This window comes from Trichosurus vulpecula, chromosome 1 (genome assembly GCF_011100635.1).
Source record: "Trichosurus vulpecula isolate mTriVul1 chromosome 1, mTriVul1.pri, whole genome shotgun sequence".
NCBI lineage: Eukaryota > Metazoa > Chordata > Mammalia > Diprotodontia > Phalangeridae > Trichosurus > Trichosurus vulpecula.
Window position 1 is genome coordinate 190679230 of NC_050573.1, and position 7564 is coordinate 190686793.

The following is a 7564-nucleotide window of genomic DNA, read 5'->3' on the forward strand; positions in this document are numbered from 1 at the left end:
GTGAACCTATCTATTTATTTAAATTCAGAAGGAAATAATACAAGCATTTATATATATATGTGTGTTTAAATATGATGCACATCACAGCCACAGTTTCTTTCAACAAGAAACCTCCTCTGGAGGTTTTCAGGCAAAGGCTGGCTGACCATTTGTTAGGTATCTTGTAGAGGTGATTCTTGTCCAGGTATGAGTTTGAATAAATGACCACCCAAGTACTGTCCAACTCTCAGATTCTGTGATCTTGTCTTTTAAAAATTGGCTTTTGTTCCCGAGGTAACTGACACTCACTTCTCTTTACTGAATTTTGTTCTATTTATTTCTGATCCCTTTTTCAATTTACTTAGACCATTGATCACTTTGAGTTTTGATTCTATCATCCAAAATATGGTCCTTATCTGACCTGCAGTGCTCCCTGATGTTTTCTGAAAATTTGATGAGTGTTTCTTCTATTCTATCACCCAGGTCATGATGAAAATATTGCCCAATGCTGGGCCCTGCTCCAGTGCCTGCAGTTCACCACTTGTTAGACCTTCCTAAATTGACACTGATCTATTGATAACCATGCTTTGGATATGACCTTCCAGTCCATTCTGCATACTAGCTAATGCCATAGGAATGAGAAGATAGAGAAAATAGATAATGGTAAGACTGTCTTTCTGATATTTCTTCTCTTAATAACATTTCTGTTTGTTTTAGTTCTAAGCACCAACAATGCAAGGAATTTATTTAGAATGAATTTCATTAAGGATTTCTTTCCTAGCACATCAAAATGTGGAGTCATTTTGTTATTTATTATTTATTTTATTATTGTTTTTTTACTTTTATTGTTTGTTTCTTTAGGAGGTAGAGAAGCAGGGAACAACCAAGTCTATGAGACGAAAGGAATAGATTTATAAATTTTATCATTTTAAAGCTTAGAAAGGACCTCAGAGTTTATCTCTTCTTTTTTATTTTTATTTTTTTAATTTATTTTTTTTTAGTATACAGCACTAAGTTCCACAAGTTTTTGAGTTCCAAATTTTCTCCTCCTTCTCCTCCTCCTCCTCCCCCAAGATGGTATGCAGTCTGATATAGGTTCTACATATAACATCACATTAAACTTATTTTCACAATAGTCACGTTGTAAAGAATTATAACCAATGGAATGAAACATGAGAAAGAAGAAACAAAACCAAAAAAGAGAAAAAAAAAGAGAGAGGAAATAGTTTGCTTCAATCTGCATTCAGATTCCATAGTTCTTTCTCTGGGTGTGGATAGCTTTTTCCATCATGAATCTTTTGGAGCTGTATTAGAACCTTGCATTGCTGAGAGGAGCCAAGTCTATCAAAGGTGGTCATCACAGATACCGTGTGTCTGTAATTGTGTATAATGGTCCCTTGGTTCTGCTCCCCTCACTTAGTATCGGATCATGTAAGTGAGTTTATCTCTTCTAACCCACTCATTTCACATTTGAGAAGGTTGAGGGCTAGAAGAATGAAGTGACTTTTTATAAGGTCATATTGCTCATTACTGGGGAGGCCAGAACTAAAATCCAGAACTTCTGCCTCTCATTCTACTTCTGTTTTCACCATATCGTGATACTTCCTATTATACTAACTACTGAAAACTTTCAACTTCATTGTTTTATTATTTGGTTTTTAAGTTCTAGAAATTCAGAACTCACAATTGACTGAGAGTAGGAGGCCATAGGTTTCCATAGTATTCCTGTCCATTGACAACTGATATTTTTTATTATTTACAAAGTATATTATTATTTTTTGGCCCTCACTATAACCCTATGAAATAGATAGAACAAGTATTATTATTGCCATCTTACATAGGAACTAAGGGTGAGAGAGTGATGAAATGATCTCTCTCAAATTATACCATTAAGAAGTTAGAAAGCCGGGACACACATTCTTGTCTTGTGATTCCAAACCCAAGACGTTTTCCACTCCACCTGGGTCAAATCCTATTTGTTGCTAAGTGACTACATCATAGAAGATATTTTGGCCTTTGAACCCAGCACAGTTTAGTGATCTCAAAGGTTTATTATTTTTGCCTCCCATTTCTTTAAGTTCTTTAAGCTAATTAAAGTAATGATCTTACTTGCCCCTTTTGGACACTAGTTCCTTTTTGTGTGGTATATGAGGCCAAAAAACACAGCTGTCCACTGTTGATATTCAGATGTCTTCTTGTAGGCATAGCACTTCAATCCCTCAAGCGAGAATGGCAGTCTTGGATGTTGGCTATGGGATTTTACTTCTTTGAAATGTGGCATTATTTGTTGAATAAGTTCCCCTTCCCAAACTTGTTTCTTCAATTGGTACTGTTTTATCAGAGTACATGGGAATTTTAATTCTATTTTGTTCACCCTTTTGTTGTGTGGCAGGAAAGAAGATTTATGCCTAATCTTCTATATTAAGCTGAGAGTAAGGGTGGCCCTGTTACTGTGGATGCATCTCTTCCACTCTGCCATTTAGGGCTCTAAGCAGTGTGTCCTTTCAATCCTTTGAAGAGGGTGTTGGCGTTTCAATACAATGACTTTCTTATATTTATGGAAACCCAAAGAACTTTTTGACGATTTCACTTTTAAAAATCTAATCTTATAACACCTCTCTGAGGCAGGTAGTGGGGAGTTGTTATCTCCAATTTGCAGGTATGGTAACAGAGGTACAGATATGTTGTGCAACTTGCAATTCAAGGGATAAATTGAAAATAAACACCCATTTCTTTTTAATCTCTATTCCTGTATTCTAGGCACTGCACTACTTAGAATTTTTACAGCCATACTAATCTTGATTATTTGGGGCAAATTAATTTTATCTGAGGATTAATTTTAAAGTAAAAGATGTCCCTAGCAACTTACTGACAGTTTACTCAATATCCCCTTCTGATTCCTGTGTTAATTCCCATAAGCAATCTTGCTATATATGTACACACAAATGTATTATATTGGTCTTGTGAACTTAATAACTATCAACAAAACAAATAACCAAATAAACATACGAAAAAGCCCTTACTTTTTAACAAGCGATAAAACCAAATGAATTATTAGCAACCAACAAAAGAGTGAAGAAAATACTTTTGTTCTTTGCTCCCTGCTACACCCATCTGAAGAACTTCTAGTTTCCTTTTTTCCATTTTATCTTCCTTTCCTATCCTTTTTCCTTTCTCTTTCTACTTTTGTTGGGTTCAGTTATCACTATGTAGATGCTTCCAGGATCTCTATTTCCAGCTGGTACCATCTAGGCTCCATTCCTGCATTGTCTGCCTATTAGATATTTCCAGCATGATGTGGGCAACTCAAACTCAAGATGTCCAAAACAACTCTTTATTTTCTAACCCTTCCAATCCTGATCCATACTCTTCGGAATATATCTCTACGTCTATTAACAGCACCATCATTCTTCTAGTCGCTCAGGTTCATTACAATCTCAGAATCTCCTCCCTCTCCCTCCATCCATAGAGCCAATCAGTTTTTAAGTTTTATCATTTCTAATTCCACAATATCTTGAATCTGTTCCTTTCTCTTTCTATTACCACAGGCATCACCCTAGTTTAGGTCCCCATGACCTCTTGCCTATATGATTGTAATTGCCTCCTAAGTGGTCTCCATGATTCAAGTTTCTCCCCGCTCCAGTCCCTCTGGAGAGTTACCAAAGTGGAATTTCTGAAGAGCAAATTTGATCATATAATTGCCCTACTCAATAATGTCTAGATGATTCCTATTACCTCTAGGGTCAAAAATAAATTCCTTCATTTGGCATTTTAAGTCCTTCACAACCTAACTCACATCAACTTTTCTGGGCTTAATATACCTCATTCCTTTCCTGCATTCTAGGGTTTAGTCAGACTGTCTTTCTTACCTTAGGGGGGCCATCTCCAGTCATTCTGATCCATATCTTGCTACTGGACCCAGATGGCTCTGGAGGAGAGAGTGAGGGTGGTAATTTTGCACAGCCCTCCCTCACTTAAATCCAATTCACTTGCAAATCATGGCATCACCTTTCCCATGTCATGGTGCTCTTTGAGGACAAAGGACAAGCAACAGCATGTGAGTAGTAGTTGCCCTATTCGGGACCCAACTGGTCAGTTCTGGTTGGGCAATGCAGCCCCCCCCCATCCCTTCCTCTTTCCCTTCTTCCCTCCCTCCTTCCCTTCCTTCCTTTCTTCCTTCCTTCCCTACCTTCTTTCCCTTCTCTCTCTCCCTTCTCTCCCTCTTCAGCATACCCTTACCAGCCAGTGCTCTGCCCAAAGGAATATAAATTTTGATCTCTGAAACCTTGCAAGATATCTTGGTGTTAAAGGCTAGATTTCTTTATTAAAGACCATGCCTTAAACCCAAATCACTCTGGCTCTCATCAGTTGGTCAATAATAGGGCCCAGGAGCCAAGATGGCGGCTGGAAAGCAGGGACCAGCCTGAGCTCCCTGCCGAGCCCTTCCAAAAACCTATAAAAATGGCTCTGAACCAATTCTAGAACGGCAGAACCCACAGAACAGCAGAGGGAAGCAGGGCTCCAGCCCAGGACAGCCTGGATGGTCTCTGGGTGAGGTCTATCCCGCATGGAGCTGGGAGCTGGGAATGGAGTGGAGCAGAGCCCAGCCTGAGCGACTTGGACCATCCAGACCAGAAGCCGGGCGGAGGGGGCCCTAGCGCCCTGATTCAGTGAGCTGCGGCAGTTACGAGACTTCTCAACCCACAAACACCAAAGACTGCTGAGAAGGTTAGTGGGAAAAGCTGCGGGAGTGGAAGGAGTTCGCGGTTTGGCTTCCAGCCCCGGGGGCAGCGGAGGTGGGGCAGCTCAGCTACGGCTGTTGCTGCTTCCGGCTCCAGGCCCACCTGGTGGGAGGAATTAAGTGGCGGATCACAGCAGGGGTGCACAGCCTGCCGAAGATCTGAGCCCAGTTCGGGCTGGGGGTCCTTGGGGAAGGAGCAGTGCTGGTGCGGCAGAGCTGGCACCTCCTCCCCAAACGTGGAACATAGAACTCTGTAGTCTACAAGCAGTCATACCCCACTGAAAAACTCAAAGGTCAAGTTAGTTGGCTGGGATTATGGCCAGGCAGCAAAAACGCACCGAGATTCAGTCTCAGACTCTGCATTCTTTCTTTGCTGACAAAGAAGACCAAAACATACAGACAGAAGAAATTAATAAAGTCAAAGAGCGTACAACAGAAACCTCCAAGAAAAACATGAACTGGTCCCAGGCCATGGAAGAGCTCAAAAAGGATTTGGAAAAGCAAGTTAGAGAAGTAGAGGAAAAATTGGGAAGAGAAATGAGAAGGATGCGAGAAAACCATGAAAAACAGGTCAATGACTTGCTAAAGGAGACCCAAAAAAATACTGAAAAATACACTGAAGAAAACAACACCTTAAAAAACAGATTAACTCAAATGGCAAAAGAGCTCCAAAAAGCCAATGAGGAGAAGAATGCCTTGAAAGGCAGAATTAGCCAAATGGAAAAGGAAGTCCAAAAGACCACTGAAGAAAATACTACTTTAAAAATTAGATTGGAGCAAGTGGAAGCTAGTGACTTTATGAGAAACCAGAATATTATAAAACAGAACCAAAGGAATGAAAAAATGGAAGATAATGTGAAATATCTCCTTGGAAAAACCACTGACCTGGAAAATAGATCCAGGAGAGATAATTTAAAAATAATTGGACTACCTGAAAGCCATGATCAAAAAAAGAGCCTAGATATCATCTTTCAAGAAATTATGAAGGAGAACTGCCCTGATATTCTAGAGCCACGGGGCAAAATAGAAATTGAAAGAATCCATCGATCACCTCCTCAAATAGATCCAAAAAAGAAATCTCCTAGGAATATTGTCGCCAAATTCCAGAGCTCCCAGATCAAGGAGAAAATACTGCAAGCAGCCAGAAAGAAACAATTTGAGTATTGTGGAAACCCAATCAGAATAACCCCAGATCTGGCAGCTTCTACATTAAGAGATCGAAGGGCTTGGAATGCGATATTCCGGAGGTCAATGGAGCTAGGATTAAAACCTCGAATCACCTACCCAGAAAAACTGAGTATCATGCTCCAAGGCAAAATATGGATTTTCAATAAAATAGAGGACTTTCAAGCTTTCTCAGTGAAAAGACCAGAACTGAATAGAAAATTTGACTTTGAAACATAAGAATCAAGAGAAGCATGAAAAGGTAATCAAGAAACAGAAATTGCAAGGGACTTACTAAAGTTGAACTGTTTTGTTTACATTCCTACATGGAAAGATGATGTGTATGATTCATGAGACCTCAGTATTAGGGTAGCTGAAGGGAATATGCATATATATGTATATATATATGTTTATGTATATATATAAGTGAATGTGTATGTATGTATATATCTATGTGTATATATATGTGTGACACAGGGTGAGTTGAAGATGAAGGGAAGATATCTAAAAGAAATAAAATGAAATTAAGGGATGAGAGAGCATCATACTGAGAGAGGGAGATAGGGAGAGATAGAATGGGGTGGATTATCTCACATAAAGGTGGCAAGAGGAAGCAGTTCTGTGGGAGGAGGGGAGAGGGCAGGTGAGGGGGGAATGAGTGAACCTTGCTCTCATCAGATTTGGCCTGAGGAGGGAATACCATACATACTCAGTTGTGTATCTTACCCCACAGGAAAGAAGAGGGAGGAAGAAAAAAAAATAAAAGGGGGGGGATGATGGAGGGGAGGGCAGATGGGGGTGAAGGTAATCAAAAACAAACACTTTGGAAAGGGGACAGGGTCGAGGGAGAAAATTCAATAAAGCGGGATGGGTTGGGAAGGAGCAAAATGTAGTTAGTCTTTCACAACATGAGTATTATGGAAGGGTTATACATAATGATACACATGTGGCCTAGGTTGAATTGCTCGACTTCTTAGGGAGGGTGGGTGGGAAGGGAAGAGGGGAGAGAATTTGGAACTCAAAGTTTTAAAATCAGATGTTCAAAAACAAACAAAAAAAAAGTTTTTGCATGCAATTAAAAAATAAGATACACAGGCAATGGGGCGTAGAAATTTATCTTGCCCTACAAGAAAGGAAGGGAAAAGGAGATGAGAGGGAAGGGGGGTGATAGAGGGGAGGGCTGACTGGGGAACAGGGCAACCAGAATATATGCCATCTTGGAGCGGGGGGGGGAGGGTAGAAATGGGGAGAAAATTTGTAATTCAAACTATTGTGAAAATCAATGCTGAAAACTAAATATGTCAAATAAATAAATTTAAATTAAAAAAAATTAAAAAAAATCTGAAGAGAAAACAAAGTTTCCAGAAAAATTAACAAAAATTAAAAATAAAAAAAAAAATAATAGGGCCCAGCCCAAGCCTCACTTGCTCATAGTTTGAGCCCTGATGGCTTAGAGTGAGTATAAATAGCAATTGTTTCTGTTCTGGCTAGAAACCCTGAAACGCCTCCCAGATTGTTTTCTTTTTTTTTTTTTTTTTTTTCACTAGGTAAAAGAGGCCATTCTTTGATCACTTCCTTCTTAGCCTTAATCACTAAATGGGTGTTGCCTCAGTCAAACTGAGACCTGGGAAAGACTTTAGCTTAAAAAGGCCAAGGTCTCCCACTGCATCCCATGCCATC